The sequence below is a fragment of the Taeniopygia guttata genome, chromosome 1 (assembly GCF_048771995.1).
Source record: "Taeniopygia guttata chromosome 1, bTaeGut7.mat, whole genome shotgun sequence".
NCBI classification, from domain to species: domain Eukaryota; kingdom Metazoa; phylum Chordata; class Aves; order Passeriformes; family Estrildidae; genus Taeniopygia; species Taeniopygia guttata.
The window spans coordinates 67,788,390-67,800,500 of NC_133024.1; the positions used below are offsets into that span (position 1 = coordinate 67,788,390).

Genomic DNA, 12,111 nt, shown 5'->3' on the forward strand with positions numbered 1-12,111 from the left:
GGGCTCGGGCAGGCGGGGACAGGTCCGCGGGCGGCCTCGGGCGGGCAGCGCCCCACCCGGCCCCTCCTCCGCGCCGGCCCCGCCCGCGCTCCCCACCTCTCCGGGCTCCGCACAGCCGATCAGGCGAGCGGCGGGGACACCCCGGCCCCGGGCTCCACCGCGTCCCGCCCCGGCCCCGCTGCCATAGGCTGCGGTTCGCCCGGCCCCGCGCCCGGGGCCGCCGCCGGAGTGGCGGAGCGCCGCTGTCACTTGGGCCGCGCCGCTGCCCGCGGCGGGGGGCGGAGGCGGGAGCGCCGGCCCGGCCCGGCCCGACGAGACACGTTCTCCAAGTGCTGCTGCCCGGAGTTTGCTTCCCCTAAGGCGGGGCGGGCGCAGCCGGCGCGGCTGAGGAGGAGAGCGCTGCGCGGAGCCGGCGCGGTGAGTAACTTCCCTGCCCCGCGCGGTGCCGGGCGCTCATCCCCGCTCAGCCTCCTTCAGCGTAGCGGCACTGGGGGTCTCCGCGGGGGCGGCGGCGCCGGGCTGAGCTCTGCGCAGGCAACAAGTACGGGAGTGGGCAGAGCTGCGGAGCCGCCGTGCTGAGGTGGCTGAGGCGGAGGTGGGATCCTGGGAGCGGCGTCCCCGCCCTGGAGCCCCCGGCTCGGCGGCGGGGCTGAGCCCGGCGGCCCCTGCAGCGCGTCTCTGCGAGGCTGAGCTGTGGGCTCGGGTGCTGGAGACCCACTTGGAAAGCGCCTGGTTCTGGGTCCCCCGATACACCTATGCTGCTCTCGTGTGGCTTCATTAAAGAAGCTCTTTCTTGGAGAGGAGTCAGATTTCTGCGTGCGGGGGAGGCAGAGAACAGCTGCGAGCGAACCCCTGCTGCAGGAGCGGGTTTCAGGTTGTGTGTTTTACAGCTGCGCCAGAGGAACTCGGGGCTGGCTGCGAAATGCCGCCGAGTCCGTGTGGTTGGCAGCTGTTTCCAAATGTTCACGCTAGCCCTCGGGGCTCTGACCCACACTCCCTGGTTTCTCCCCTCATTAGTTAGCTCTTAGCACTGAAAACGTGGTTAAAAAGTTTTCGTCTTTTATACTTTTAACAAGGCGTACTTTAAAATTATCATTGCTCTTGATGGAATCATAGTACTTGGTCAACTAACAGAGAAAGCCGTTCATGGAGCTCTGGTGGGGGTGAATCTGGTAGTCCCTGGTGACTTTTCTTTCATAATGCACAGTACTGATTGTTTGCTTCTCTAGAAATCTATTAAGTACTTCTGAGCTTCCTTTAATTCCTCTTTTAATTACACGATTTAGGAGTTTGGTTTTTGTCTGTGTGCAGAGTAAAAAATGTCTGAGGGATTAGCTTTGGACTACATTTGATAGTCTCTGGAAATAAATTTCTAATCATAAATACTTTAGAACTTATGTTCAAAATAGGAACTGGTCTGAACTGCGCTCTCATTAAATAAACACTTTGAATTACTGATTTTATCTTTTATTCCTCTACCCACTTCTTCTGGTTTTGTAATGCTTTATTCTAAGCTTCAATCCAGCTCAAGGAGGCTTAGGAAGAACCATCAGATGAAGAAACATCAGATGGTTTTGGTTAGTGTCCCTTCCACTTGGAAAATAAACATGTTTGTACCATATGCTGCCCTGTCTTTATTAAAACAAATTTCCTTAAAATGGAAACAAGTTATATCAGTGTACTTGCTAGAACTGAAAGACTGAATAGGAGTCCTTTATAATTACTCTTTTTTTTCTAATTATCAGATCACTAAGGAATCCTCTCTCCTGAACACAGTACAATATAAAATTATTAACTCCAGAGTCATCAGGCTGCAAATAACACTATTGTGCCCAAGTAGATTTTTTTAAATAAAAAAGGTAATAATATTATTTTTTAAAGTGCTTGTTCTGTTGCAATTCGAAAATGTATGGATCTTAAAACTCATAGTATTGCCATGAGTTTTCAGTACTGAATTCCTAACTATACTTACCCTTTACTTTACTTGGTGACTTCAGCAAGAGGGAGCCCAGGGCCTTAGACTTGGGTCTGAGATTTGCAAAGTAGTATCTTTTCCTCAGACTGCACCTGAACTTTCTGTTACCAAAACAACAAAAAATGTGACAGTTTAGGGACAAAACTTTGCAAGAGGAATGTAAGCCGGTGATTGGGTGGAAAAATACTGTTCTCCTGAGATGGGTTAAAAAATAAGCTTACTAAAAACCTGTCCTGCCAAAAATGGTGGCTTTGGCATTGCAACATTTGGCATTTGTTTATTGTGTGCTCTCACGGAAGCACTGATCACCTCAGTGAAAGTTTCTTTTTTTGTATGCCTTTACCCGTACTGAGCAGTCTCAATCTTGGTATATATTTATGGGTGTATATTCATGGTATATATTTTACTAATGTATTTATATTACTAAAAAACAGCAGAAATTTGTTAGCTACCAGTTAAAACTATGTCTGAAAATATGCCAAAATATCCCCCTCTTCTTTCATCTCATTTTTCTGTACTTGTAAAAAAAAAGTTAACATATTTGAAGCCACTGGGAAGAAGTTATACCAGCAATATCAAAGTGAAATGTGTACTAGATGTTAAATAAATATAAATTATTGCCTTGCATCAGCAAAATGTTGATTGTTTAAAGAGCTACTAGACATTAACAGCTGTAACTAATGAGAAAACAACATTTATTTTGTGTTAAAATGCTCCCTGGTGTAAAAGGCACCAGAGGAAGCTGGTTGCCTATTTGATATGGCAGTGGCTTTCTCTGGTATTTGAAAATTCTTTGTTGATTTGGTTTGCAGAAGCATTTTTAATGTGACGCCATTGAATTGCATGCTGTTTAATTGCTTTATTAGGTCAGTGGAGTTTGTCCTTTAGAAATTCTAGTGCCTTTAAATATTAGTATTAAGTTATATAATTGATAGGTCAAGGTATCTATGGAACAGTAAAAATTAATAATATTATGGAGTGTACTTTTTGTTCTAATTCTGTAGATATTTGTGCTTGCATATGCTTGATTTTAAACATTCAGATATTTCTTTTGCAATGAGAGGGTCTGTTCTTAGGCTTAATAATAAGCCTGCATGTAAGTGTTTTCAGGATTTATGTTTGCTAAATTCATGGGCTGAACCTGTCATGTGTTTTCATACTGACTGCTCTGTATTCTGTATGAGATAGTGTAGGTGGCTGATCGGGCTGGGCTTCACCTTGACAGCACATGGGGAGATGTCCCCAGCCCCTCTGTTGTGTTACAGGGGGTCTCAGTGCTGTGCCCAAGCTGGCTTCATCCTTGCAATGTGCTCTGCAGTACTACAGGCATGTCTTTTGTTTCTGAAGCACTTTGGTGGTACCAGAGATATCAGTCCTGTATGTTCTCATGGATGCTTATTTCAGCTGATGTCAGTTTAGTAAATAATTTGCGGGCTGGAACAGGGGCAGAATCTCTTGCAGAGTCTTTCCTGCTGAGCTGTGTGTTTGGTGGTGGACACAAAAGCCAAAGCATGCAGCTGTTTGATATAAAGTCAGATAACTTGTGAATGTACAAGATTTCAAATTGGTTTGCTTTTTTTCCATTCAAATAATGGAAACTATTTTTGACATGGAAACTTGGGGTTATATAGCTCAATATTTGCAGTCTCATTTTTGCTTCAAGTAAGCAAGTTGATATTGCTCTGGAGTTGTGGCATGTTGTTAAGAGTTTTCTCACTGTCATCACAATAAACCAGATCAAATATTACATTATAAATGAGTCAGCTCAATGCTATATGGAAGGTAATTTTACCCAGGAAGAGTTAGTTCACTTTGGGATGGAGTGATAGATGTTCTGTTTTGCCAGGCTGTTTTTCCTTTGTTCCACAGAGAGAAATCACTGAGTCATCACAGAATGGTTTGGGTAGAGAGGGACCTTACAGGTGATCTTTGAATATTAACCAGCTTTCTGGGGCTCCTCTTCCCTCAAGGCTGCTATCCCATGATTCTCAACCAATCAGATCCCTGGAGAGGCCAGTCTGCTCTCCTGAAGCCTGGGCTACAGAGCCTGCTGTGCTCTCTGCTTGCTGCCTTAAGGTCCTCAAACTCCACCATTCCAAGGTCACTGCAGCTAAGGCTACGGATTAGCTTCACGTTCTGTACCAGACCCTCTTTGTTGGTGAGAACAAGGTTCAGCATAGCACCTCTTCTTGTTGGCTCTTCCATCACTTGGAAGAGGAAGTGGTTAGTATTCATTGGAGAGATTTGACACAATCACTGGATGGACTATACAGGATTTTTCAGAAGAACCCTTGTTTGTAGAACTAAATGCAGTTTGCTCAAGTAGTATATCCAATATGAGAACTAATCCAGTTTTAAAATGTTGTAAATGGTAGTAATAAGTAGTTTTAGATAATGAAACAGAAGGAACTATGACTTTTTTATCCTTTTTCTAGCAATAGAGCACAATGAGAAGTGGTCCGTGTTAATGGAGAACCTGTAAGTGCCTGGGCAAAGGAAGGCACTCAGTAGCAGCAGAAAGGCAAACCAGGACTTTTGGATTGTGTTGCCTGGAGTGGTGTAGTGCTGTCAGATATTATTCTGCACAGTGGGGAAAAATGAGCTACATGCTTCCTGCTTCTGCTTTGTACATTCCTTGCAGTAGGAGTGATTTTGAAGTGTGATACAGGCTATGTTCCCCAGCCCCTGAGATCACACTACCACTGTGTGTTCCCATGACCTTCTCCAAAGAGGTTGCACAAGCCCAGTGGAAGATGTTAGGATGTCTGTGTTGTGTATTCCCAGAGGCTGGCTCTTTAGAAGACAATTGGGAGTAAGCACTGTTTATTATTGGGTTCAAGTCAGTGTTCTTAATGCTGATGCTTTTATTGACTCTTGCAGTTGTACTCATTGTGTAGATTTTTGTTATGTTCTTTGCATGCAGTTTTTGCTTCAATCTTAGCTCTTTGCCACAGACAATCCTCTCTTACTGCAGTATCATTGTCAAAAACTGTGGCCTCAAAAGACCAAAGAATACCAGTGATGGAAGATTTTTAAGCTGTTACCTTCCTGTGTCTTTCTTTGTTCTTCAGATTGGCACTAATCCTTCTTTCAGAGTTCATAGATAGGAGAAGAAGAAAGCTGGTGCAGCAGAGGTTTTTTGGCACAACAGAAGAAAATTGAAATGCAACCAAAGCTGATGGAGGCTGGCTTGAGTACCGAAACAAGTTTGTGGAAAGCTATTTTCTGTGATTTCTGTCTTATGCTTGGACAAACTGTCCTGTTCTGCCACAGGAATGTTATGTTTGCTTTGAAAGAACCCACCCAGGAGGATTTTATTATGATACAAAGCAACATTTCAGAATCCAGGTGTTGTGATTTTTCTGGACATGGAGTTTTGGTTGGCATTTCTGAACAAGGTCTTAATTTGAAAAAGCTTGGCTGGTATCAGTGAGCCACCTTTGTTGCTGCAGTTTACTTTGTGAAAGTGCTTTGGTCTACATACCTTGTAGTCCCCAGATGAAATGAGCTATGTCATAGTGGCAGTAGAATAGAGCCTCTGATGGGATGTTCTGTGGCTATAGCCATGTCATCCAAATAATTCCTCTAATTGACTGGCAAAACCAAAACACCAAGAAGAAAGCCCATAACCCCTACAAAGCTCTTAAGCTAACCACGTTCTGACTTCAACACAGCTGGTTCTTCCACTGCCATCAGTAACAGCCTGCACAGAACAGCAAGTTCAAAGTCCATCTTAGGGCCAAGTAAGTTAAATTTCAAGGAGGATGCTGGAGACATTAATGTCTGGATGTGCCTCATGGATAGTGCACTGAATATCTGTGATAGATTAAATACTTAAGTTTGCATTTTCTTGAGTTGCCTCTGCGTGTTTGGAGGTTAAAAGTTACAGAAAAAAACCCAACCAGTTACTACTATTGCCTCCTCTGCCTGAAGTGGATTCCTTCTTACTTCCAAGTTATGAATTTATTTACCCATTGCCCACCCTTCTTTGTCTTCTTGCCTCTTCTTACTGGATCTATTGCCCTGGCCCATGTAATTTTCTCTTGTGTTGCCCTTTTTAAATTGAGTTGTTTAACACTTGTTTATAAGCAGAATGAATTAACCATAAGTGAAAGTTGGTCGATGCATCACAAGACCACATAGATCCTGGCGTGTTGTGCAAGCGTTGTGATCATGTTGGAGAGCTTGCCGTGAACCCCGTCCTGATCGAACGGCTCTGAGTACCCTTGGCACAGTGCATGTGTGCCACAGCTCTCAGCCAAACCCATGCTGCACCCCAGGGGTTGCCCCAGCTCTGAACTGAAGTAACTTGTTGTTTTAAACTTCTCAAAAAACATTTTCAGTCAAGCTTCTTCCGGAGCAGGTTGACAAAGGTTTCCTCCTGTCTGGCCTCTTTTTTCCTGTTTTTAGGTCTTGTTTGTTCTAGAGCAGTTTTCTCAGCCTTTTTTTGTTATTGACAGAAGCTAATGAAGGCTCACCCACTGAATTAGTAAAATAGTTTTTTCCTCCCTTTACGTTAATTAAAAATTAGTACCAGTCGATTCCTGAACTGTTTTTACAATTACTCCATTGCTAAACTGTAATTTCTGCTTCCGATGAAGCTTGAAGGTTTAAAATTCACAGGGTTTCCTGCCTAGTATTAAACCAGTATTGAATGCCTTCAGATTTTAGGTTTGCTTCTTAACTATTTCAATGCCTTTTAGAGTTAAAGATACGGTTAGACTCATTCAGATTTGATTAGGCTAAAAATACTTGTGGATCTGTCATTCAAATGTCTTAAATCTGTGTGTAAGGTAGGTCTGTACATACACCTAAGCTTCATAAGAATTCAGTGACAGCTCCCAAATGTTTTTTTGAAATCACCAATAAAAAAGGTATCCTTCTACTTTGTCTGGCAAAGTAACTACTCTTCATTCCTGTTATGAGGGGTTTGCTCAGCATGTCTGTTCAGCACTGATACTTTTATATTCTGTAGCTGGAAGGGATATGAACCGAATTGGACTTCACCACATGTACAGCAGCAAATATATGTGTTGTGATGTATTTATACAGTTTTGGAATGATCCTGCATAAATAATCGATAAGGATTTAGTTGTGAGGAGGATTTTTTCCCCACTTTGAAATCCATTTTGACTGTAGCTGCTGACTTGCTATTGAATGTGGCTCTACTGCTTTTTTGCAGGGAAAATAACTTTGTGGTGAAGCAAAAGTGAAGGTGATTCAGTGGTGGTAAAAAGGAGAATCAGCAGCACAGCTTGTCTGAGCACTTGACCTGAGCTGTCTTGCCGTGTAAGCAGAAAAAGAGAATCTGTGGGAAAATTAACGCTAAAGTGAGTGGTAACACAAGATTTTGGGTTACTGGAGTGTGAAATGAAAACTGTTAACAGTCCTTTCTTTTGCAGTAAGGGATGTGTACCATTGACCAGAGAAACGCTATAGAAGTGTAATGCTTTCCTAACTCATTTTGAAAAGTTTGGAAAGCTGTGAAGCCAGGAAATGTTCTGAAGTGATGTGCTGTTATGAAGTCGAAGATACTTGACTAGGAAATTTCAGGCACAGCTTGACTTGCTGCCTTCTACAAACAATCACATGTGAGTTTCACAACAGATGAAGCCTTTAAGTAAGCCTCAAGTTCGGTGAAGGCAATTTATTTTACACAGTAATGTCAGCATTGTGCTGAGATTATTTTTGCCTCAAATTGTCGAAAAGGAGTTATGTTTTAGCTGATACTAACTTTGAGGTTTTCGGGTTTGTTCTAAAGTGTTCGTAAAGGCAAGTCTGTCTATACCCGAAAACCTACTAAGCAGGTTAAGTTGATATGCAGGAGAGAAGGGACTTCATTACAATGTACCCATGTGTGTTAGGAGGAATTGCTATCCTGTATATATAACTTTTCAGGTGATGTATCACATGTTGAGGCCTATTTTGCCATCCGTGTAGCTTGACCATACAATTGAATCCACAGTGGTGACTCCTTAGGGTCCTTTATGGGCATGAGGGTCCTTTTGCCTGCTTCTGCTCTCAAGGAAGTCACTGAATTCAGCACAGTTATGATGATATGGTACAACAAAGCATCCCTGGTGGGCTTTCTTTGCTAAGGCTCAATCGCTGCTTGTACAGATCTGGTTAACATTCTGCTTATCATTGAACTTTACATGTTTGTATATATAAAATTAATTTCTGTATGTGAAAAAGTAAAACAGCATAAAAAGGGAAAAACCAAACTCTTTATATTTTTATTTTTTTCTTTTCAGATCTTAGAAATCCTGCCAGCTTTAGCTCTTAGGTATTTTTATGGAAGAATAGAGTAGAAATACAGTAGTGAAAGACATTATAAGAATATGATCCAGTATGTTTTTAAGAATTTAATTATTGTTCAGTTCTGTAGTGTTTACTTTTTAGTTGTGAAGTAAATAGTCTTTTGATGCTGTCAGCAGTTACAGCAGTGAGCAGCTTCAATCATGCACTGTTTAAATAGAAGAGCAGTACTGTTATTTGTCAACACTGATTATAGATAATATTAGGAACAGTTTATGGGTTTCATTGTGGGGATTTTCACATAAATCACCACACCACAACTTCAGAACATAGTAAATGGGTGATGGAAAAAGATTAACTTTTGTAAGATAAAAGGAGTTATTTTCTTAATTTTCCAGCTGATGAGTAAACATGAAAGGAAAGACATAACATTTCTTTTGCTATTGTGATATATTTTTGTTAGTCCACAGGTTGTTCTGTCCTTATTTAATATTAAACTTAGTTTTTTTAATGTAAAATTATCCTGCTTCTCAAATTTGAAATAAATTGGAAGCAATTAATAAGTGAAATAATCAAGCAATAATTTAATCAGAGTTAAAACTGTATGTAAATATATTTAAGTATTCATATATAAAATTACATTTAAGTATAATGATAAGTCTTTATTAGAAAAAGTGCTCTGATTTAAGACGAATTGACAAGCATTAGGATTTAATAATGAATTAATTACTGTTTCCTGTTTGAGGGGGAAGATATTTTCCCTGAAGACTGTGCTTTTAATACTACCATCTTTTTTCCCAGATGTTCTTGAATACATTCTGCATTGTTTTAAAACAACTCTAATCTTTAATACGATTATCTGCAAATTTCCTTTGTTTACTGAGGGATTTTTTCAGATTATCAAATCATTTTATATACAAATCCTCCTCTCCTTGGTGCATACTGTAACTCTCCATTGCATGCCCAAAGCAGTGCTCCATATGAAACCAACTGACATCAATTATTGATGATTACTCTGCCTGCTGGGAAGAGAAATCAAGTCTCCAGTCTCAATTCAGGGTTTGTTTCAAACACAGGGTAATGAGAGCAGGTGCAGGGAGACACTGGAGTGTGTGCATTGATTTGCAGTGTAAGCATGGGCAGGTGATTTATGAGTACATGGGATTGAGAAGAGAAAATGGTTACAACTGGAATTGTCGTTGCTTCTGAAGAACTTGGCTGGTGTGTTTTCCTGGTACCAACACACCAAAATGGGAGGCACTTTTTTTTTCTCATCATGGTGATAATGTTGCATTACACTGGGGCTCGTGATAGCACTTAACAGGAGGGGAGCGCCCCTCTCTCCCTCTTCATCTGCCTAAATTGGCCCGATTTGATTTGCTCTGGCTCCATCAGGCTTCACAAGCTATAACTGTACTCCCTATTTCTCATGCACCAATAACTGTCTTTCAGTGGGGTTTCCTAAGTGTGAAATCAAGTAACTTAACAGTGGAAGTATGCTTAAGCATCCTTTATGCCACTCCCTTTTGTGTCTGTCCTTTGTGTGGGATAGAGTTGCGGGGTAAAAAAGCTTCAGAACAGAAACGAGCAACTGAGTTACAACATTGGTTCAGGAGAAGTGAGGGAAAATTGAAAGGCAGTGGATAAGCTAAAGCATGACATTTCTTAGTTTTGTAAATGACCTCCATGTAATTGTAGGCATTGTTTACATGTGATTTTTACATCATCTTTTTAATGCATCAGTTGCAGCAACTACAATCATTAGTAAAATCCTTATTGCTTGTGAGGTTTACAAGGAGCTGGAAATACTGCCTGAGCTGCAAGACAGCTTAGAGACAGCTGAAAACTTTATTATCATTTAGGGGAAAATAAGTCTGCTTGATTTGTTTCTGGAGGACATGAGTAATGAGTGAGGATTTGGGTCCAGCCAGATTTTCCTCACTGCAACTTCTTTCCAATGCTGGTGGCACCTTATGGGCCTGCCTGGGTTTCCCTGTAAAGCATTCACTCTTGCCTGTTGTTTTGGTAAGCTGTTTTCAGGCTTTCAGAACAACAGACAAAGAAGGGAAATACTCATTGTTTTCAAAACCCAACGTGGAATTTCTTGGGACAGAGCAAGCTGTGCAGAAACATAACCATTTTCATGTTTGAGGTTGTCAGAATCTCTTGTAGGAAAAAAGGGTTGGATATGAATACAAGAGTCTGATATTTCCCCATCAGGTCTGTCCCTCTGGATTCAGGAGCTCCAATGCCAAATGTTAGGCAGGAGTAAGAAGTAAGCGAAAGAGGATGCATCTTCGAAGGACAGAGTGGTGCATTGAGAGCTTCCCTTGCTGGCAAAAGCCTGAGTAAGCAGGTGGGGCTGGCAGTGTGCCCTGAAGGATAATGCAGTCGGTCACCAAGCTGGAGGGGAAGGTGAAGCCCTCACTTTTGCCCAGCTTCTCAAGAAAGGTCCTCTGAGCAGGCTTCTGGCTGCTGCCTCTTATTTCACCTTGGGTGCTGGGAGAAAGAAATGGTAGCTAGGACCGAGACAATGTAAGGCTTAAAAAAGCCAACCCAAAAAATCAATGTAATATAGTATTGATGGCATTTAGAACCATGTTGGTTTCTTTCTTTGGTGAGCTCCAAGCAACAGCAGGGCCAGCGTTTCCTTTCTTCTGCAGCTGAGCTGCCCCAGAGAGGCTGCTGTCCACCCACCCAACCACCCCAGCTGCCTGTTGTGTTGGCTGGGGTTTTATGGTGCCCCAAGGCTATTCCTGGATGACAAGTCTATATTAGAGAAATATTTTTTTAGTGCTAATGCAGGAGTGGTCTAGCTGAGCACAGACAGTGGTATTGTTAATTTTCCAGGCTGTTGCTATCTTACTCTCAGCCATCCCTAGATATCCTCACCATTTTATGTTTCCTCTCTAATGGCATCAGCCAGGATGTCATAATATTCAAAATCAAATGTACCAGAAAATATAATAAATTAGAGTTGGGCTAGCAGAGTAATTGAAGAATAAACTGAATTTAAACTGAACAGGATTGTGTTATGAACTGATTGCTATTCACAAAATGCACCAGAGGAGTGTGTCTTCATGTAGATTTACTATTGATGGCAGCATTTTCTAGATGGCTATTGGCAATAAGGAAATGAAAATGGTGTGAACTTTTGGGTTAGTACCAGAACATAATAATACATTAAAGGAGAAGTACCATTCTTGTTACACTGCGAAGTGATTCTGGAAGAAAAATTTTCCTGTGTTTTATTTATTTATTTAAGATGTTTATGTGTATTTAGAAATCCTTGAGTTTATAAAAAGGGAGTGCAGGCCTTGACATAGAAATAACTGAATTTTTCCTCAACTCTTAATGTAGTTCTTCTGTAAGAAACTACTTAGGAAATGTAGCAGTAGAGTGGGTTCCCCTCAATTCAAAAAAATGAGTTTAAGGACATTTGCTGTCCTTAAGGAGTCTTAATGTTGTTTGCCCAGACAGTTTTACAGTAGATAGTGTGTATTTTTCTTTGAGTAGAACTTTCTATTTTGTATTTCATTAAAACCAGGTATTGTACATACATAAGACATTTTAAAAATAACCCTTCAGCTGTGATGCTAGGTAGATGGCATAAGATCTGGATTTGTGAGCTACAAGTTACCTGAGCTGAGCCCTGTGTTCTTCTGTTCTCTTGAAATGTGAAATGAGCTAGAGCTAGTGAAAGGCACCCTGAGGGTTGCTTGTACAACCAGAAGCCATGGGAAAACCTGTGCAAATGGAAGCAGTCAGCAGCAGGTACTTGCTGAAACACAGCAAGTGTTGTCTGAGCTGCTGGGTTGAGGAATCTGCGTGGGTTGTGCGAGAGCCAGCCCTGTGCTGAGCAGGCCTGTTGGTGTTGA

General features: G+C 41.7%; 1 protein-coding gene across 2 annotated transcripts in view; it reads left to right on the top strand.

Moving 5' to 3' along the window:
• Window positions 1-213: 213 nt before the first annotated feature.
• Window positions 214-12,111, top strand: part of LNX2 (ligand of numb-protein X 2) — a 59,344-nt gene continuing 47,446 nt past the window's right edge. The window contains exons 1-2 of one of the 2 annotated variants that reach the window (XM_030274889.4): window positions 214-417; window positions 7,158-7,305. The gene's annotated coding sequence lies outside the window, so the exon portion shown is untranslated. The remainder of the gene's footprint in view (window positions 418-7,157; window positions 7,306-12,111) is intronic. The other variant, XM_030274875.4, reaches the window with a different exon arrangement.